At 34.8% G+C, this 23763-nt stretch overlaps 1 long non-coding RNA gene across 1 annotated transcript; it reads left to right on the plus strand.

Moving 5' to 3' along the window:
• The first annotated feature begins 402 nt into the window (after positions 1 to 402).
• Positions 403 to 20235, plus strand: LOC138711853 (uncharacterized). Its single transcript, XR_011335500.1, has 3 exons — positions 403 to 573; positions 6821 to 6894; positions 19831 to 20235. It is a non-coding gene; the product is annotated as an uncharacterized lncRNA (long non-coding RNA).
• Positions 20236 to 23763: the final 3528 nt, after the last annotated feature.

Here is a 23763-nt window from a genome sequence, read left to right on the forward strand (position 1 = left end):
AGTTCATGGCATTACTCTAGTTCGTATTTGTATATGTTAAAAACATTGTCAATTTGCTGAAAATTGTTCTTAACTTTCACATAAGTTAAATTTTGTATCATCTCTAAAATTAAAATAAAGATATCTATTTTGTTGCTATGTATTTAGCACATTTTCAGGCACAGTATTTAAAATAACAGTTATCAAAACGGAATAATTACTTATATTGTCAAGAACTTTAAGTAATGTTGCTAATATTATTCGTTCCGTGCGCAGTTTTTGATAATACGGATAACACGTTACTGTACACTTGTTGCTACACAAGTTTTTCCACTCTACTGCAAAGGCTGATGTGAAAGGCCTAATATTCTATTGCGCAAGTAGAATATTATCGCACGTTCGGAATAAGTGATCCGTGTTAGTTAAAAACTGAAACTAGAAGGAAAGCTGATTGCTATTTATATATATAAGGCAGTACTGATGTCGCCGATCTCTCATTGCTGTTGAATCTTGCAGGAAATCAAGACAACAAAATGCTGAAAATTTCAATCTTTGTATTGTTACTTGCTTTTGCATTCTTTTTCACCTTTATAGGTAAGTAGAAATTTTGCTCCATAGCTAGCATTACACTTCATAATTGAAATATTTAATCAAAATTACAAGTTTATGTAAAGTTATGTTTAACAGAGAAAACTAATACAAATATATTAAAGATTGGTCGTTAATACCCCATGTTATGATGCAGTTATTGAGTTATTTCTTTTTTTACGTTCAAATACATTCATCTATAATTTCGAAATTATGTAATGGACTCATATAAATAAAAAGTTGAAATAAATAGGAGTAAAAGTGTTATTTTCGTGATTAATAATTATTATTCATGTAACATTAATGAGAATCAAAGTCCAGATTCGTTCATTTATCGTTTTATTAGATGTTCATAGATGGCGGGAAGTTATTGGATAAGGTATATTTGATTCACTTACGTATTATATTCGTTGTCATGGCTTAATAATAATAATAATAATAATAATAATAATAATAATGATAATAATAATAATAATAATTCAGGCCTTCTCTTCCTCACCACTAGAAAGTGTGTATGTTAATAGCTGCAACGTATATTATGACTAGAGACAGGAATTTGAGCCATCACTCTTTGAAATCAAGTGAGTACGGAGTTTGTGCGATGAGCCAAATGACTTGAATAGTGGCGTACGGAGCTGTATGATGTAAACAAAACTATGTCCGCATCAAGGACAACCACAGAACACACAGATAAGAATGATTTCAAGTTTCATAAGTACCATTCTTAATGTACTCTTTAAGCCCATATTACGATAATCTTTGTTGTACAATTTAACTTAAAACACTGGTAGATCTGTAACACAGATACCGGTTTTAATGCAGAGTTTAAGTCTATATTACGATAATCTTTATTGTGCGAGTATAATTTTAACTTAAAGCACAGGTGTAACTGTAACAAAGGTACCGCTTTTATCGCAATGTTTAAGTTAATATCACGATAATCTTTGAGCTGTAAATTTTAACTTAAAATACAAGTATCATTAGAATAAAGGTACTACCCTTGCGCATAAGTGTATTTTCCAATATTATTTTTAAAATGCTTCTCCTCAACTTTGTTGAATGTTGGTCTGCACCATCATTTCATAGAGATATGCTAAATTCGTACACTGACACTAAATTGTTGTTGAAGGGAGATCATTAGATTCACTTCAATCCATCAATTCCAATGCTTTATATATATATATATATATATACTTACTTACAAATGGCTTTTAAGGAACCCGAAGATTCATTGCCGCCCTCACATAAGCCCGCCATCGGTCCCTATCCTGTGCAAGATTAATCCAGTCTCTATCATCATATCCCACCTCCCTCAAATCCATTTTAATATTATCCTCCCATCTACGTCTCGGCCTCCCCAAAGGATTTTTTCCCTCCGGTCTCCCAACTAACACTCTATATCCATTTCTGGATTCGCCCATACGTGCTACATGCCCTGCCCATCTCAAACGTCTGGATTTAATGTTCCTAATTATGTCAGGTGAAGAATACAATGCGTGCAGTCCTGCGTTGTGTAACTTTCTCCATTCTCCTCTAACTTCATCCCGCTTAGCCCCAAATATTTTCCTAAGCACCTTATTCTCAAACACCCTTAACCTATCTTCCTCTCTCAGAGTGAGAGTCCAAGTTTCACAACCATACAGAACAACCGGTAATATAACTGTTTTATAAATTCTAACTTTCAGATTTTTGGACAGCAGACTACATGATAAAAGCTTCTCAACCGAATAATAACACGCATTTCCCATATTTATTCTACGTTTAATTTTCTCCCGAGTGTCATTTATATTTGTTACTGTTGCTCCAAGATATTTGAATTTTTCCACCACTTCGAAGGATAAATCTCCAATTTTTATATTTCCATTTCGTACAATATTCTGGTCACGAGACATAATCATATACTTTGTCTTCATGGGATTTACTTCCAAACCGATCGCTTTACTTGCTTCAAGTAATATTTCCGTGTTTTCCCTAATCGTTTGTGTATTTTCTCCTAACATATTCACGTCATCCGCATAGACAAGAAGCTGATGTAACCCGTTCAATTCCAAACCCTGCCTGTTATCCTGAACTTCCCTAATGGCATATTCTAGAGCGAAGTTAAAAAGTAAAGGTGATAGTGCATCTGCCTGCTTTAGCCCGCAGTGAATTGGAAAAGCATCAGATAGAAACTGACCTATACGGACTCTGCTGTATCTTATGTATATATATATATATATATATATATATATATATATATATATATATAATTACAGTGATGTCTTTTAGAACATATTATGTCAGCCTTACATAAATTACACAAAATTATGTCGCCACTTACACAGACAAACTCTCTTCCAAATTTCTCTACTTTCTCCTGCACTTTCGCACTTGTTTTAAGCACCTTTATTTAACCGGGTGGTTCATAATATCATAAGCATTGCTAAAGCGAAGCATACTGTACTTGTTTAGGAGTAAGGAATCTGTTTTAGAGTGACTCTGTAGTGCGCGTTACTTTTGTTTATGAGCAGAGTGTCTACTGACGGACACGTGACGTAATGTATATACCTTGCACACCTATATTTATTTCAGTGTTTTTGTACTCTTTTATTATGACTAAATTTCTTCGATCGAAAGTATGAAACGAGGTTTAAGTACTTATTCACTTGGAGTCATCAAAATATACATACATAATTATGTATTCGAAGACTGAGAAAGAATTTCTAACTACATTTCAATACATTCTGACATAACAGCCGCAACTGACAAATAACCTCTACAAAACAAAAATCGGGTTGTAAGATGAAAAATAATTTGGGGTAGCTTAAAAGCATATGGCTGAGAATTGTACGTATTTTTTGTCGAGACAGAAGCCAGCCTGTGTAACATTGCAATCTTATCAGGAAAAAACAGCGCATATGACCAATATGACTTAAGAAAAATGTGTTTCTGAATTATATTCTATGTAAACCTGTCCTAAAATCAAACTTCCTTCTATTAAATTCTCCTTCATCTGACACAAAATAATAATTATAACATATTAGAATAAAGCAAAATTTCCGGTTTAACACTATCAATTAGCTCCTGGATGCTGATTTCTTCTGAACTTAAACAATTTCGTTGAAATTATTATAAATTCAATCGTTCTCGACATAATGAAAATGTCATATTTTGTATCCAGGCTTACCAATATTTAATCCAGTACTGCTTGCTTTAAAAATTGTATTAGAAATTTCTTCTACAATTTAGAGCGGTTCGAAATTCATTCTAGCCGATTAAAAACTTCTGTTGAAAGCTAACTTAATTCATATAAGACTTTAAATTATATGTTAAAATCCCGACTTACTGAACTTACCACATTCAGGAAAATACTTCTGTTTATACCATACTTCATACAAACTACAATGACTCGTAAATACATAATTTGTTTACCTAACTGATCTCACGTATTCTAAAATTATTGAATCTGTGAATGGTGTCACTCCTTAACGGTCATAATCCTAAAACTCATAGTATTTATTGTATTCTAAAAGGTTTTTTTCTTCTCGAAGTACGATTTTGACGTTCGTGTAGTTTTCTTGTGAGCAAGCAAGAATTCGAAAGTCATGAAAGACAGGTTCCTGCAGGTTTAAATAGAATGGAAATTCTGAAACGTAGTTCATTCCATATTGCAATAGAGGTTAAGAAAATGGTATTATTTAGTTTTGCATTAAACTACTGAAATCATTCAGAACTAATCATGTGTTCTAGTCAATGAATGAATAAATAATAGATTCGGAATCTGAAAAGGAATTGCTGAGTCATAATTATGGTACTCTTTACGAATCTCATCGAACCATACACATTAAATATAACAGCAACAGTCAATCATATAGGGCCCTATTCATAGACATTCTTAGCGCGGGCTTTCGGTGGGTGATCAGCGAACTAACGTTTTTCGTATTCATAAACCATTGTTAGCGATATGATATGATATGGATCCTGTTTAGCACGCTCGTAGCGCGGGCTAGTGAAATGTCTATGAATAGCACCCATAATATATAACTTAGCCAATTGCGTACTTAATGTTTCGTTCATATATTTTCTTTTCCACTGAATGATATCTATATTGCTTTAAATATTTTCCACTTTACTTCTCAATAACTCATTAATGAATCACTTATTTCAATATTAATTTTCTATTTACTTATGCACTCAGTGATTTATTTACGTAAACTAGTTAATTAGCCACTCACATGTATGTGTCCTACTCATTTATTTATCTTATCACTATTATTTTTATTTTCTCTAAAATTTAGTTGCCTATTGCCACGGTATAAAGGTTGTTAATTTTATAACTACAAACATATATAATTAATTAATTATTTACACGAACTGAATTATTCTTAAATTGTTGATATTCTGTTTATCAAGTTTATTTATCCAACCATACACTTCTTTTATTGCTTTAAATACATAGGGGAGAGTCGGGTAGTATCGGACATCGGGTAATATCGGACAGTGACTTTCTTTCATCTACCACACGATGATAGTATCTGATTGACATGGTTACGTTTCTGTGATGTCGCGTAGAGAAACGTAACCATGTTATTCAGGTACTACCATATGGTGGTAGATGAAAGAAACGCACTGTCCGATACTACCCGATGTCCGATACTACCCGACTCTCCCCTAACAGTTATTTAATAACTTATAATACGAATATACGTGCAACCTTACTAATTTACTCATTTATTTTTTCCTTAGTTCTTACAGACGAATATATTACTTTAATTACTTGCATGTGAGACACGAATTCATTACTTTTTATTCAATTAGTGAAACGTACAGCAGAGTCCGTATAGGTCAGTTTCTGTCAGATGCGTTTCCAATTCACTGTGGGCTAAAGCAAGGGGATGCACTATCACCTTTACTTTTTAACTTTACTCTAGCGTATGCCATTAGGAAAGTCCAGGATAACAGAGAGGGTTTGGAATTGAACGGGTTACATAGCCTGCTTGTCTATGCGGATGACGTGAATATGCTAGGAGAAAATCCGCAAGCGATTAGGGAAAATAAGGGAATTTTGCTTGAAGCAACTAAAGAGATAGGTTTGAAAGTAAATTCCGAAAAAGACAAAGTATATGATTATGTCTCGTGACGAGAATATGTAAAAACTGGAAATTTTTCCTTTGAAGAGTTGGAAAAATTCAAATACCTAGGAGCAACAACAGCAAATATAAATGATACTCGAGAGGAAATTAAACACAGAATAAATATGGGAAATTCGGTTGAGAAACTTTTATCATCCAGTCTGCTGTCAAAAATTTTGAAAGCTAGAATTTATAAAAAAAAAGCTATATTACCGCTTGTTCTGTATGGTTGTGAAACTTGTACTCTCATTTTGATAGAAAAATGTAGGTTAAGAGTGTTTGAGAATAAGGTGCTTAGGAAATATTTAGGGAAAAGACGGATGAAGTTACAGGAGAATGCAGAAAGCTACACAAACACAGAACTGCACGCATTGTATTCTTCACCTGACATATTTAGAAACATTAAATCCAGAAGTTTGAGATGGGCAGGGCATGTAGCTCGTATGGACGAATTCAGAAATGAATATAAAGTGTAGTTGGGAGGCCGGAGGAAAAAAATATCTTTGCGGAGGCCGAGACGTAAATGGGAGGATAATATTAAAATGGATTTGAGGGACGCGGGTTATGATGATAGAGAGTGGATTAATCTTGCACAGGACCGAAGGCGGCAATGAACCTCCTTGTTCCATAAAACCCAGTAAGGAAGTAAGTAATCATTTATTTAACTATTGAGATACCATATGGTTACATTCACATTAGGTTTTATATTTCATTTTGAGTTTACGTAGCCTAATTATTTACTCCTATAGGCTCCTTATTTCGTCATTTCCCCATTTCTTAATTCAGTTGAAACATCATAGTCCCCTTGGTGCTTATATAAAAACGCCTGTTGTCTTATGAATGTTTTCAATTTATATTATACTGTGTATGCAAAAATGTTTCCATACGGCACTATTTAAACCAGAGCTCAATGAAATACCGGTATTACATATTTATTTTAAAATTTCAGTTAGTTGTATATAATTTTGTTAACATATTTTATGTGATCCAAAGAAGATCTTACTGAAGTATTATAAGGATTTCTACTTCTCTATAGTTTCTTTAATGCCAAGTTATTTTGAAATATACTTAAGTGTAATACAGCACTAAACTTCTTTTCACTGTTTGTATGTATAAGAGTTTGCATGGGTTTTTATCTCCAGGAATCAGCGGAGCTCAAGATGCGAAAGGTGGAACAACTGAAGCAAACAAGGGGGGAATGAATCCATTAGAAATGGTGAGACAGATAGAGCAATTTATCACAATAACTTTTTAATCTATCTTTTCAACAAAATATTCATTTCAAGATCAATTTACATTTTAATATACTATGCGTCAATGGTTAGTACGCAACTATAAAGCTACAAATATGACGATTTGTTGAAGACGAGATCATGGAACATTCAAACTTGGGTTTAATATAAAGTATGGTTTCAGCTTATGGTCTGTCAGCTACCTGACCTTAATAATCTGAATTACATTGTACGAAAATGTTATATTTGGCCTAGAAATGATGGGAACATGAAAAAAATTGATACGAAAAGTGATATTACAGTTAAGGAACTTATTCGGAATGCTATTTCCCAGAAAAATGTCCTCCAATATTCCTATAACTTGTCATATTTCCTTTCTTCTATGCCTGCAACAAATTAAACTATAGCAAGTTTGTAAGGGATTTTTTAAACTCGTAAGTATTTGTAATAATTAAAAAAGTTTTTTTAGTTAGAAATTGTATTATATATGGCAATATTGTAATTTTAAAATGCTTCTTCCAGGACTTACCACGCTGTTTTTGGTAATGGTGGTGATGTTTATTTCTGTAAGAGGTTATTTTTTTATAAGTTAAACATAAATTAAAGCTTCGAAATGTTTATAAAATGAGGAAACTGTACTTTAAATCAAGAAAAACTCTTAACAAAATAATATCAGTAAGAATAATATTTGTAGCAGAGATAATCGATCCTGCAATACACTTTAAACAGTCCAAAGCACAATCTAAGGATGTTGATAAAGACAAAAAAGAAATAAGGGAATTCTGGGGAATATGGGCACGTGGGGAATATGGGAAAAATTAAGTTTTCATGTCGAAACTCTTGCAAAGAATTATGTATTTTCGCTAATAACGGTTAGTATAAACTGAGAGTATTGTAATGGTTGCTGTGGGATGCGCTCTGTGCAGTATTGTCTCGTATTGTTAAAACAGCCATCTAAATCGTGAGTATTGACTTCCAAGTAGGCCTATACTAAAATTTCACAATACTTATTTTAGATACTTTAGAAAATAGATTAAATCTAATAGTATACATACAGAATACACATCTTGAACTTCCGTTCTATTGCGTCAGAAGTTGTTTTGTGAATAGTTTACGGTAGTGCCAACTGTTGAAAGTAAACCCTACATGTCGGTGTAATATGGGCGCTTAATGTTCGGGGGAATATGGACAAGCATTACAGTTCATAAAAATGACTCTTCAATCTTGATGAAAATGACCTACAAATGATTACAAGAGCGAAAGATATCATTGCACCCAAAGAACACAAAGTGGTGCATTGCATTTACTCTAAACAAAAGGGAGAAACCAATACCCTTGTGGCCTGCTTCAATGCAGCATGGAACTCCTTTTCTCCAAGTATCATTATAAAAGGAGTGAGGACAATAATGACTGAAAGAACAGCTGCCAGCTTTCAGTAAGTTGTAGGGGAGGGTCGGGTAGTATCGGACATCGGGTAGTATCGGACAGTGCGTTTCTTTCATCTACCACCATATGGTAGTACCCGAATGACATGGTTACGCTTCTCTATGCGACATCACAGAAACATAACCATGTCAATCAGGTACTATCATCGTGTGGTAGATGAAAGAAACTCACTGTCCGATATTACCCGATATCCGATACTACCCGACTCTCCCCTACTTCAACAGCAGTCTGCCTACATTAACGGAGATACGAGGTGTAATCATTAAATTTCGGGACCTGTCCCATAAGTGGAAATAAAATTACCTCATTTAAATTTGGCTATCATCTCCTTCAAGGTAGTCCACTTGGGCAACTATAAATTGATCCCAACGTGTCTGACACTTTTGGAATGCCTCCTGGAAGTCGCGTTCTTGAAGTCTGTCAAGGACCTTCTGCGATTCGCGTTGGATCTCCTTCACTGTGCTAAAACGGTGACCCTTTAACTTGAATTTCGTCTTCGGAAACAAAAAAAATTCGCAGGTGGTCAAATCTGGTGAATACGGGGGTGAGGAACGACGGCCATCTTATTAAGAGTGCAAAACTGGAGTATTGCGAGAACTCTGTGAGCTGGCGCAGTGTCGTCATGGAGCATCCATTTGTTCTTAGTCCAGAGCTGTGATCGTTCATATTTAAAATGGACGTGAGGATCATTAAGCACAATTTGTCAAATTTTTTCGACATTTTCGCCAGTGTTGTACGTGTGTTGTCGACCTGGCATCTCGTCGTCCTTCAGCGATGTTTTGCCATTTCTGAAGCACGAGTGCCACTCGAAAAATCTCGCCTGAATCACTGCTTCATTCTCGTAGGCTTGCTTCAACATTCCATGGATTACGGGTGCCGATTCCCCAAAGAATTTGACGTTGGCTCTCTGCTTCAGTTCCGAATCCATCGTATTTCGCAAGTGCGCGGATGAACGTACTAACAAAACCTTGTGTAACACAGGTATCAATGAAGAGAGCGCTTCGAAACTTCGTGTCGCGTCTTTTCAAGGTCGTCTAGTGTCACTGCTGCGCACTTTAACTTTGCAGTAGAAAATGTATTATGCATGTTTTGTCTTCCTCCACACACCACAGTCTGGCTTCAATCAGCAAATAGTGGTCTGTTTGGTCCTCTGAAGGAAGTTTACAACAGTGGTGCTAAAGCTTTCTTCAGGCAACATAGGAGACATTTTACGAAGGTCGAGTTTGCTTTCATTGTCAAAGAAGCATGGGACAGATGTGTCAATGTATGTCTGGCTGTAAATGCCTTCCGAGTTTCAGGCCTTTTTCACTGCACATGAGTGGCATTCCTGATTATGCTTAGGGGAAACCCGTGAAAAGCGGATAAGCTAAGAACAAATAATGCCACAGGCTACATTTTGGTGCTCCCGAAATAAAATCTTCATGACATTGGCTGTGACACGTGTTGTCCACATATATAAAAAACAGTAATTCGTTTCTCGTAACTACGGACAGTGATATGATTTGAGAAAGTAAATATAGTTAATTATTCGCTTCGCCCGGGCACACGGGCAAAGAGAATAATTAACCCAGGCAAAGTGAATATCCCTATAACATTTTCACATTTCTATTTAATTTCTATTCACTGATAATAAAATTAAATCAACACATAAACACGATGTTAATGAGTTATATTAGACGATAGGATATGTTATTTACAGCCCATTACAGCACGTTAGATTAGTACAAAATACAAATTTGAGCAAGTCGACGTTTGACTAGCACTGAAGACTTGGCTCTCTTCTGCTTTTTCTCCTGCCCATATGTTACTTCTCTTTCAACGTTTTTAATCGGTATAGATGTAAGAACTTAAGAGCGCTCATATTTTCTTCGTTGAACTCTATCTTTCGAGCATCCACTTCTGGCACTGGTCTAAATCAAAAGAACCGAAAGGATTGTCTTGCTGACGATGTTGAGGGTTTTGGTGTAACCGGAACTTAAAATCTGAGTGTAATTGATGTATTGAATATTCCTTCAATCTCTGAAGATAACGACATCACGAGGTGGTTCATTCTGAGTGAGCATTAACTGTTTCTTCAGCCGCTGAAGGAGCTGCGACCGCAGAATTGGTTAAATCTGAGCCAGCTGTCGTTTCGCTGATTTCTATCTCAATGGGCGCTCTGTAAGTTGATCTGGACCAAAATCTTCATCAGCAAACACGTTATGGTTGTATAGACAGATAGCAGAACCACAGATTGGAAGATTTTATTTCTTCAAGTGCTTTCTTCACGACTTCTTCAGACTATTTGTCCTGTTCGGTCTTCCACTTGAAATTTAAACCATCTGAAAACACATTACGACCTTTTTAAGTCAAAATTAAGATCAGTGTTACTGATTTATAATTATTTAGTGTGACTTAATGCCTCCACTATGTAAAATGACCTAACACGCTTTATTACAATAGACAAATACATACAAAATACAGCTAACACTTATTTAGTCAAATAAAGTTGGCAGGTCAAAGTGGATAATTTATCCGCTTTGCCCTATTCACTTTGCCCGCAGGCGCCATTTCACTTTTCATTTAAGGTTATACAAACATAAACGTCAATAATCTTCTTCGTAAGTACGACACTTTAGGAGTAATCGTATCGCCTATATATTACTGTCAAATAACAAAAAGGTTCTGCAATATTGTGTGTTGTACATTTGTTTCTGTTACCTTGAAATATTTTAAGAGAACAGTCAGTTTTCTTCAAACACACGCTGACTTCTTCTCTCACTAGCTAGAATGACGACAAGTCAGTTCCAGAAGCAAAATCTGGTGTGGATTCTTCCCCAACATAGCAGAAAGCGCTACCTGTTGGCGTTTCTAAGAAATAGGCATTATTCTCATTGTCCGGGTTATTCGTTTTGCCCGGGTCTCCCCTACATTGGCACTGCAGCATCAGGTGACAAACCTACAATTCATACAATTCCTTCCAGTGATTCAAATGTATTAGAATGTCCAAACGTCATTCATCGCCAAAGAATCACATCATCTGCCAAAGGCGTTACGCAATAACCATCACAAATTGCATATACAATATATAATATAGTTAATACAGTTATATTTTCAAGTATTTTCAGTGTTTTCTCACTTCTTTCATTTGAATATGATTCACATCATTAATGCCCATTTCACCCCCACACTCGGGGGAATATGGAAAAAACTCAACTTATATTTTCCAGTTTTACTTGCATACATTTAGGAGTAAGCAGTCAGGATTCTTATATAATATAGCTAAATTGTTAAGAAACATAGCCCAGCTGTGAAATTATTTATTAGAAAAACCGAGAGATATTGCACCCGAAATAGTACTAAGGTGCCCATATTCCCCCGACTTCCCCTGTACGAGTCAACAATATCTTACTTCCGTAATAAATACAACGTTCAGTATCGCAGTGACAGGTCTGCTATTTTGGTCTCGAGGAACAGTTCCTAATTTTTTTGTGACGTGGAAATGGAAATATAAAATAGGCGAAGATATTCCGGACGAAATTATCCAAATCGTAATTAAATACTCACTTGCGATTTAAAAAAAAAATCATCTGTATAGTAACTATTTCACATAATGTCAAAATTATATATTTGTGATTGAACAATTTTATATTTATCTTAAATTTTTAATCATACATTTTTTCTTGTGCTCATTCATGTACAACCATTATTGAAAATTGTGTGTCTGTAGGCAAGCCTTGGAAGGTCAGATAGTAAAATAAATAATAACGAAATAGTAGTAGTAGTAGTAGTAGTAGTAGTAGTAGTAGTAGTAGTAGTAGTAGTAGTAGTAGTATTTCACATACGATTTCAATTTAAGGGTTTTTTAGAAAAAGAGCCAAAGTCCAAAAAAAATGCAAATTTGAGATATTAAGCATAGGATGAACGTATTGTAGCGGTCATCTACTGAATTAGTTATTTCAGGGAAAAACACCATTGGCCTATGTTCCATCATAGAAATGAAAATTTTTAGTGGTGCGCTTTTGCGCGAAACCAGGTGGCTCGGGTTCGATTTCCGGTCAGCGCAAGTTACCTGGTTGAGATTATTTCTGGGGTTTTCCCTCAACACAATAATAGCAAATGCTGGTTAACTTTCGGTGCAGGACCCGGTGTCGTTTCACCGGCATTATCACCTTCATCTCAGTCAGATGATAAATAACCTAAGATGTTGATAAAGCGTCGAAAAATAACCTACTAAAAATCAGTGATTAAAGAAAACGAATATAAAAAAGAGGCATACTTCAGCCATAACAGATATTTTACTCTTAAAACAATCATTGTCCACACTTACCTGAACATATATTTCTATGAGACAATTTACGTTATAAATGTACTTCAGATTTCCCATGTTTCTACATCACTTTAAGAAATGGCACGATGAAGTTCATACTTTAAGTGCCAACAGTATTCATACCAGATAGTTTTTTGTCTCCTGAAAATTTATGTTTTTGGACTGTGGTTATTTAAAAACAAAACCTTCAATTGCTTATAGTCCCCCGCCGTAACGCCGTGGTCTAAGTCCAAACTTAGACTCTATAGCATAATGCTTAGGCTCGCCTAACAGTTCAGACCTCCATGGGAAAGAAATATTTTCTCAAAAATTAAACCTATCAGTGTAAGCGACCGTTGCACAAGTAGCAACATGACTAATTTTGGGGAGCTGCGATTGGTTGAGAACAACCGGTGTTGTAAACTAGCTATAATGGACTAGGAGAATCATCGTTCTGAACACATGATACCTCCATACAGATGTGCACACCTATGGAGTAACGGTCAGCGCGACTGGCCACGAAACCGGGTGGTCCGGGTTCGAATTCCGGTTGGGGCAAGTTACCTGGTTGAGGAATAATATCCATTATTAAACACAAATGTAAATACAAATTAGGCTATTCTTTTATATTTTGTCCTCAAAGCGTAGCTCGATACCTCGCAGAGTGAAGGTTATTTTGGAATATTGGTGAAATGAGGATAATAATGGATAGATGTTGAACTACAAATAAATTCCCTCGCGCTCGTTTTGTTTACTAGAAATATCTTTATGACCTATATGGAGTACGAAGTCGGGTCACGACTCACAGAATTATTGACCAAAATCTAGAACATGGAACTGAAAATTTTACTTCTATTTCAGAAAAAAGATGGTAAGTTTTATCACTCTTTAAAATAGCGCGACCTTGGTTGAATTTTTCCCACCGAACACACATCCGTCATGGTGACCACTATACCACCAATGTTTACTTAAAATTTAGATATATTTCAAAAGAAAATGATGTGTAGAAAAGTTAAACATGACTGTCACTCTTCAACGAGCTGCCAAGTAAAATGTAACTGTCTGTGAATAGCGATTTGGATGAATATTGCTCAGAATTTTGCTGTATCAATTTATCAATTTATCTGCTATTAACTAGATAAAAAATATATGTTCTAGTAAGAGGTTCCATATTCTTCATTTCAAACTAAAAATATGAATTTATAATGAATTCGAAATAGGTAAAAAATTATGTTTTAGTCCTAATACGTTTCTATCTTACGGAGGAGAGGCCCCTCGGTCCTTGTACGAATAGGTCTATTGCACACTGCACCGTGAACTTAATCCAGGCAGTAGTAATAGTGGTAATGACATTTGAATAAATCATGGCGAAATGAGTCCCAAGTCCAACGCCGAATGTTACCCGGCAATTCTTATTCATTTGGTTGAGGAAAAACCTGGGATAAACTCCAAGCAGGTAACTTGTTCCAATCAGGAATTGAACTGCATCACCTTGTTTCGTAATCAGATGCGCTAACAGCTATTCCACAGCTGTGAATAAATTATTTGTTACGTAAAGAATAATATTTGCTCCTACAGAATTTATCTGTTACGGTAACAATGTTAGAAGAGGACAAAAATTCGTTCCGGCACCAGGGATCAAACCCGGGTCCTTCGTTCTACGCACAAAGTGCTCTAACCACTGAGCTACACCGAAGTTCAATCCACAGCACCGAATCAAAACCCCGTCCTGAAGTTTTTCTCCCTTTGTAGCCTTACTCTATATTCGATATAAATTATGTCAACTACCACTCACTATACAAGGAGCGCACTCAATAATTGATTGCCTTGGTGGCCTGGATTCAACAGTATATACACAGTATACAACCCATAACAGATAAATTCTGTAGGATCAAAAATTAATTTTTAAGTAGATTCTCCGCCCAACAATGCATATACTGTGGAATCCAAGATTGTTAACAAAAGATGGATATATTGAAATTTGACGTCACAAAAAAGGATAAATTGAAATACTAAAGTCTTGCTAATCCTTCCATTCCTTGGACAGTAGGGTGCCAGAATAGTGAGAGCGCAGAATTACTGAGAATGCATAAAATTATTATTGTTTTTTTTTTTGTTAAGTTGAATTGCAATCTACAAAAAGCACTGCACTTGCCCTTCTGCATCGAAATTAGAACGTTCTACACGTTGCTGGCATGGAGTGTCACACCACGGAACTCGTTACGTCACAAGAACGGCCCTTCTTTGCTATTGCGTTTACTAATTAATACCAATTGCAGTAACAATTGTAACAATTAATACGAAATGAAACTAATAATATGTCCTCAGAATTTTATTTTGATTAGATGCTTTGAAGTTTATGGCTTTCATCAAATTCTCGAGTTGTTTGTAGAATTATAATATATAAGTAATACATTACTTATTACACACGGTACCATTGTAAATTCACGAGAAAATCGTTACATTGAAGGGATAGGAGTAAGCTAGAAGGGATCCGATAATTGAGTGTTCGGGTTACTGAGGGTCAGATTAGCAAGGATCAAGTGTAATCTGATTTTCTATTTGGCACATTTGAAAATCGTTCTATTAGATTAATAAACAATTAATGCAACATTATTTTGCAGTCTTCTGAAATACAAGTTGATTGCAAGTGAACAAATTAAGCCATGGCCTCCAACTAGCCAAATTTTAGCTAGGCAAAATTGGGAAATTATTCTACATTTGTTTTTTCCACATTCGATACAATATTTTACTATGAAATCTGGCTCAACATTGATCGATGAGTTTGTTGTTATAATATGAAAAATATGCAATGTATATTAAAAATATTATATGGAATAAAGAGAACTAGAAATTTTACAGCTAACTTGGTCCAATATACAGTACCATTACAAGTCATCTAAAGCCCAATTGCTCTTCTTCAGACAGTTTTTAGATAAAGGTTACCACATTGAAAGGCATTCTTCGTTCATGAGTTCTGAGTATTAGTTCTAAGGAATTTAACTATCAAGTTCGTCGCTAATTCACGCAGGTGGTCCCTTTATTTTGCAATGATGTTGAAGTCCATTTAGAATCTCTCCTGAAGTGTATGATTCGCTTCATGATGCCATTGTATCGATTTAGCCACAGCATCGCATCCACTTCTGACTGGACACAGTTCCTCCGCTTCTCTGTGATGTTATTATATAGTCTACTCTGATCGATGGTAACTATTTGAAATTCATGTGCCTGAATTTCCTGCATCCTAAACCAGAATGCGTCGATTCCACGAATCATCAATGCGCCATCTATCCGAGGAAGCTACACTTCCTCTATATAACCGCAGCCCGCTTATTGAAGCCCCTGCGGCTTCTCTGGATATGTGCAGCTGCCGCAGGCAGTCGCCATCTGTGGGCGGATTCTGGAACCACGTCCGTCATGTACTCCTGGTCAACCTGTAACTAAAGATGGTTAATGACATGATAATAATGAAGGGGAAATGTATCCGAGATCTAACGCCAAAAGTTACCCAACAATTCTGTTTTGTGTGGTTTAAGGAAAACTTTAGAAATAACCCAACGAGGTAACTAGTCCCGACCAGAATTTGAAGCCGGACTGTCTCCTTTCATGGTCAGCAAGGCAGATATCTGAATACAGCTTTTTACATGAGTCCAGTACTCACTAATATGTTGAAATGTGGATTCTAATTTGGTGCCTTTCTCTTGAAAATTTGATAATTTTTTTCTTTTCACTTCGTTCCTCAGTATTTGGAGTCGAATAACTTCATTACTTGTCTTCCTTTTACTTTCTTTCCGACATATTTACTTTGGCTATTAGCAGGCTATGACCTGAGTTAATATGCGTCCCTGTTAGAATCTTCGTTTTTTCAAACTATTTCGGAATCTTTCGTGTACCAGTTATTATAGATCATCAGAATGATATATATTTCGTTTGTTGTGTTTGTGGGCGTATATATCGTTATTTTATGTAATTGAAATATTGTATTTTCAACACTCATTACATTATATTCACAGAAATACACCCAAGACTTTTCTCTGACATCCTTTTCCAATCCATATTATATGGATCAGTTTTTTTAAGTGTATAAGTCAGGAAAAGTAAATTTGCGGGAAATTGAAAAAAAGAACTATGTTAGAGGAAAATTATTGGGAAATATAATCCGGACATGTGGACTGATAGTCTAGATTAAATTTGTTGGTTTTCAAAGTAATTTTACCCTTTATAGGATATTTAAGTTTCTAATTGACATTTAAAATATGCAAAACGCCGGCTCAAAAAGATCCATTTTGTAACAAGAAAATCAAATAACAATAGATATTTTTATAAATTTTAATGCTATTCTTGAATTGCTTTACTGTAAATCATACACAATCAACTTAGGTAAGGCCACCGGCGTAGCTCAGTTGGCTAAGACGCTTGATTGTCGATCCGGAGTTGCGCTCGAGCACGGATTCGACCCCTCTTGGGTTGGTAACCTGGATGGGTTATTTCCTAGGTTTTCCCAAGCTATAAGGCGAATATAAGGAAATCTATGACGAATCCTCGGCTTTATCTCCCCAAATACCATCTCGCTATCACCAATCCAATCGACAATAAATAACCTCGCAGTTAATACAGCGTCGTTAAATAATAACTAAGTAAAAAACACAGAGAATGTATAATAAATGTAAATTAAAAAAATTAGGAAAATATCTTGAATGGTGAAGAAAACTCAGCCTTTTCACTGATTTGCAGTCATCTTATGTTGCATTACAGTACTGTCAGTAAGCCAAATGACAGTTTATTCATGTGGTATGCTCATTTGAGATATACTGCGTCATTTTTTCTAAGTCTTGCACTTCTTTCTGTTTTATTGGCACTTTTCCTCCTGGGCAGACTGGACTTGATGGTGGAGGAACAAGTTCTCGCAGAAGTGCCATGAAGAATGTGTGGCTTACTATTTCATTGATGCTGCTATATACCTTGATGTATCCAACTCTATCATATTTATACTCGAATTGGAATAGGGTACACAATGCAAAATTTTATCGATTATCTCAATTATTAGTTTGTTCCTTCGTTCTCCAGAAGCATCAGTCTTTTTGTAATATTTCTCCCCTTTTTTAGCTGATCGCACTCAATCACCACTGTCAATTGAATAGATTAAAAAAGATGCATGTCATTGACTACTGTCCATCTAAAACAAATTGTGATTTTAACTTGTCTCTAACAACCCAATGAACAATGCTATTGGCGTCCTTTCTAACAAGAACTATGGGTTTATCCATGTACTTTCGAAACTACGATAAAAATGGAAATGTCAAAAGGATTACTTACACCCTTTTAAAAAATGCAATTCATATTCCAACTGTTCTTAGATCTCTTTCTTCCCCAACCACAACGTTTCAGTCACTGATTAAGATTAGGCACGCTCCTTCTTCTCCTTTTCTACCATCTCCTCAATCTTGTCAAACTTTCTTCCACTCCCACATCTTTAAATCCAAAATGTGGTGCGTAAATTTGCACTAGCATTAAGTCTACAATATTTTCTTCCCTATTAGTTTCAACATTATTCTCCGGTCATCTATGTACAGTATATAACGCACGGATATCATCTTACCTTTCACACATGGTTCATGTAATACACCCGCAGCAAGACTTCCTATGCATTCACCATTTGGATAAAACATGCTAAATTCTTCACTCACCATCTCACCACTATTTTCCCACCTAACTTCTGATATTCCAATCACATTCTCTCTGTTTATCCTGATTCGCTTGTTCCAGTTTTCTAACTCACCCGTTGCAATAGAGCCCTACAGTCTATATTCCAAACATCTGTCTTCTTTTCTTGTCAAGTTGGGTCTCTTGTAATTTTAGTTATATTTTTAAAATGAAGTGACATACGTGCTGGTACGAATTAAAATAATAAAAACCAATTAGTATACATAAATAAGAGTAAAATATTTGCATATCGGAACAAGTCAGTTTTATAGACGTTATTTTTTTCTATTTGAAATTAAACTAAAATTGAATGAAAAGAGAATACTCTTCAATTCAGTGTTAATGAGCACTACATTATCTAAAATATAAAGTTATTAAAAAATATGTTCACGTTTTGAAATAGTAATAAGTTTGTCAAATTTTGACTTTTCCACAAAAATCAAAACACCGACTTGTTCCTAAAGAAATGGTATTCCATTAGTACACGACAAGATTAAGTAGGACCACAACCGTGTTATTCTATGCTATAAATGGCATTAGTAAGCACATACCTAGAGATGTTTTCAATGACATCCGATATTGACTGTTTCATTTCCTCACGTGTAGTAGGTCTACTAAGAAATACCTTTTATTTTAGATAATTCCATAACCAGTAGTCAACTGGATTTATATCTGCTGACCTAGAATGCCAACTATTCGGAAAATGTCTACTAATTACATGAACACCAAATGTGTTGCGCAATAGTGCTTTACATTATTGTTTATTTAAGGTGAAGCGCCGTCTTGCACGAAAACAATTTTTCCGATTTTATAATTCTGTAACGCTGGTATTGCAAAGTCTTACAACATTTGAAAATATCCTGCCGGTTACCTCACTGTTTTTGTTTGTCCATTTTCAATTTCTTCATAGAAATACGATCATATTATGAAATGTGATGTAAAACCACACCACACTGTGATATCATATAAAGGTAAAACCATTTTAAAAATTATAAAAATACTCTCCTACTGTCCACTGTATCCTGAACAAAAATTGATTATACAAGTGTGACATAGTTACCATAGCAACAAAAAACGTATCGATAAAAAAAACCAAACCTTCTAAACAGTAATGGTACCTATAAAAACCAAACTGCTGATAAGTACAGATTATACAGCTGCCTCAAAATGGGAACTTACGTTTGAATAACCTTATACAACTCATAAATTAATTAACATTAATGTTAGAGGAGAAAAATTCCCTCCGGCGCCGGGGATTGAACCCGGGTCCTTGGTTCTACGTACCAAGCGCTCTAACTATTGAGGTACGCCGGAGCTACAGACTAATTCTGTAGGACCAAAAAATTAATCTTTACCTAAACTCATAATTGTTTTTTTTAAGTCTAGGGCTCTAATATTAATTTATTTTGCCTACCCTTTGCAACATGTTTTTAATTTCTTTTCTCAACTCTGTGTATAATCTTTAATATATTTTTCTTTTCAGATTCAATCTATCCTTCATGAACTGTCTGCTGCTATTTCTAATGCCATCGTAGAGTTTACCGGTGCGAGCAGAGCTGTGGCTGATAGAATCCGAGACATGATATTCAAAAGAGTTTTAGGGCGAATATCGAATCCTCTTAAGCGACTTCAATTTTTACTTCCTTTTCTTAACAATCAATTAGGAGCAAATCTCCCTACAACAGTAAAACCAGCAGTTTCCCAGTGACTGGAATCGTCTGCGGTGTCTAATGAAAATATGAAAGTAAAATTCAATTCTTAATCATGTGACTCCATTATTGGTTTTATAAATTTACTTATAGTTGACATTTAATAAAAAGTTCTATTAATTTCATGAAAACAAATTTGCAATGTAACAGTTATAAAATAATAAATGAATTGCATTTCATTTTACTATAATTTCATCAATCACTGTTCTTTCGATATCTCAATATAAAATGGCGAATTTATCAATTTTCTGAAACTGTAAACTTAATTACCTGTATCATTCAGTTTCCTTATTTTATGAAGCAATACTCAATTGTTTCGAGCATTTTATTGATTGTTTATATTGGTAATAGGGTTAAAATATAGTATAACGTACTTATCTGACTTCACATAAGAAATAATTTAATGTAAAATCAATAGAGTCTCCTTAATATTTACATCATAGATATTCTATTATAATTATGCATAGACGAAGTGAAATTTTATTTATGTAAAAATTACATCTTAATTGTTATGTAAATTTTGTTTTAGAAATAAATATCTGGCATTATTTTCATTGATATTATTGTTTTATATCTCATAAAACAATTTTAATTTAGGCAGCAAAAGAACTAACTAGATATAGAATAGACTTTGTGACGTATAGGACGTTGGTTGGATGGAAATGTCATATAAACAATAGGAGATTACTCGTTGTACTATGGGGAAGGAAACAATAAACACCAATTAGGAACAGGAGTCCTCATTCATAAAATAATTCAGAATTTAAAAGGTCGAATTTATCAGTGACAGGTTATCGTATTTAGTACTTGGTGCCATATGAGAGTTTACAAGTAACTAGTAACGATAACAGAGTTAGTCAATTTTTCTACATAATAATGTAATTTCCACAAGTACAAAATTCCCACATAAAGATGTAATACAAAAATACTTGACTGCTCCAGATGGATTTACACACAAGCAAATAGATCTAATTTTGATAGTCAAAAGAAGACATACTATAATATTATACTTTCTATCCTTCGGAGTGGCACACTTTGATTCTGATCATAATTTGATAATTGGAGAATTAAAAGAAAAACTATCAGTAGCGAAGCATGTAGAGCAACAAGTTAAAATTAGAAGAACCATTATTCCGAAATAATAAGAAACTAAGTAAGATTATCAGGTCCAAATTTCAACTATGTTTGCCCCTTTAGCAAGTTCCGACAAAGTTGAGGAAGATTTAAACATTAATAGCGTGTGGGAAAATATCAGAGACAAAATCGAAATTGCAGGTTTCCAGAGCATATCTTGTTATGAAACTAAGAGAAAGAAACCATAGTTTGATAAGGATTGTACCAAGGTAATAGAAAGGAGGAAAGAGGCAAAATTCAAATTCTAACAGGATCCAGTTCAGGCAAAGAGGGATAACACTGAACAACAAATTTTTACTTTTTGTCATGCTCCGAAATAAAAATAGGTGTATATTACTAATATGTGTGCTATAAATATTAATTTAAAAACTATATTGCCCCATCACGTACCATTTTCCGGTTAGACATAAAACGTCAACGTACATGCCTAACTTGTAGTCAGGCCACAAAGGGAAACATCGAAGGAGGAGAGTTCGGTCCGGTGCTGTGAATTGAATTCGGCCGGAGCTAATTTTTCTCAAATATTAATTCTCATTATTACAGATATTATTCTGCAGCAAAAATTAATAAAAAAATCTTTAATATACTCGAGATATGGCTGGAAAAGAGAATCATACTTCTGCTCTTCTTTCGTCTTATCTCCTGATAATAATAATAATAATAATAATAATAATAATAATAATAATAATAATAATAATAATAATAATAATAATAATAATAATAATACAGTATGGTATGTGTGCCAATTCCTGGACAGGTCCTATTTCCGGACACTCGTAACGTTTTGTCATTCTGTGCTTATAGAGAACCCTTTACGCATTCCTGTAGCGAGTTTATAGAAAGCTGTAACATTCTGGGGCTAATAGGGAGATACAGGAGTGAGAATGTGTATGAAATACGAGCTCCTGCTAGCGGAAAGTAAGTAAAGGTTACTAGAACATATTTATGGTTCGTCCTGTTGTAATATTGAGCGGTAAATGATTCTCTGTAAATAAAATAAAATAATTTCAGAAACGGTTTTTTATGTTTTCAGTCCGAAGAATAGCGATTTGACCATTGTGAGCTGGTGTGAATTTCTTGTTAACGTTCAGGACTCTTTCGCTCGGAAATTTTGCATAATTAGTGCAATGTTCCCATTTCCGGACACATATATTCCTAATTCCGGAGAGAAATATTTCAATAAATAATTCATATTTATGATTTTATGTATGTTTTAAGACAAATTATGGAACGACTTTTGAGTGGAATGTGCAATTTCATTGCTGTTACTGATGCCGAAACTATCTTGCTTATGGAAGGCAGAAAATTTTAGAATGAGGGAGACATAAAAGATGGAATGAAATAATGTCAGACAGGTTTATCTATAAGATCAACAACAGAAAAGAATGCGTGCCTAAAAGTGAAGTCTTCATGAACATATCATTTTAGACTACTTCAGTCCTTGCAAACTAGGACCGTTGACTTTCGTTCTTTGACCTGGTTCTCTGGTGATTGCATCTCGAAAGGAATTTTCTAAAATCTAAACAAATGTTAGAGAACTGGTCTTCGAATATGCAGAGATATCTGATCACAAATTCAACAATGAAGCAAGATGTGCAGGTAGGAATTTTATAAGTGGATTTGTGAAAAGAGACAAAGCATTCATATTAAGACTTCTGAGGCACTTAACCTATATGGAGAGAAGAGTTTGTCAGAATTTTATACTTCATGAAACAAAGTACATGAGGAGGACAATCAATCCAACAAAACTCAAATATATTTACAATGTCGAAGAGTCGGGGCAACAACTCAACATTATACAGTCAAAGACCCTAGTGAACGCGGTAACACAATGTTGCAATTAGCAAAATGTAGAGAGGGGAAAATGTAACAATAGTTGCATGTTTCGGTGCATGTACGATGGTGAATGATCTACACGAAGGCAGGTATATCCCTTAGACAAGACCGTGTATATGTGAACTAGGTCCCTCCCCAATAGGTAAGATATCAGTGTTGCGGTTTGCCTATTATTTATAGCCTTCCGCAGTATGGGAATTAACATCAGAGAACAATCAGTCTCGTGGACTGAAGACAAAATCCTCCGTTGCCCATGCCGGGAATCGAACCACGAACCGTTGGATTGGAAAGCGCTCACGCTATCCACATAGCCACAACGGCTGACTACCTATATTCTATTTTCTATAATTTGTAAAAATTTAAGCTGAAGAGGAATATGGCGATAAGCAGGACCCTAAATATTTTGAAATATATTCTCTCGAAATAGGACATGTCTTGTAAAATTGTTTGTCCTGGAATAGGTGAACATTTCCTATTCTCAGACATTTGTAAGTTAAATTTTAAAACAAAATAATATGGTATTTTAAATAATATTCGAATTAAAATAGTTGTTATGTCAGCTAACAAGATTTTTAAATTCAGGTAATGCGTTTTATTTACATGAAACAATTACACAGGGCATATAATTACTGGAATCTCTGAACTTTCCAGAAATAGGTCCCTACTGCAGTCATTAACATCATAATCATGGAGAGATACTTTGGCAGAAAGCCTTTTTAAATGTGTCAAATCTATCT

Source organism: Periplaneta americana, chromosome 13, assembly GCF_040183065.1.
Source record: "Periplaneta americana isolate PAMFEO1 chromosome 13, P.americana_PAMFEO1_priV1, whole genome shotgun sequence".
NCBI lineage: Eukaryota > Metazoa > Arthropoda > Insecta > Blattodea > Blattidae > Periplaneta > Periplaneta americana.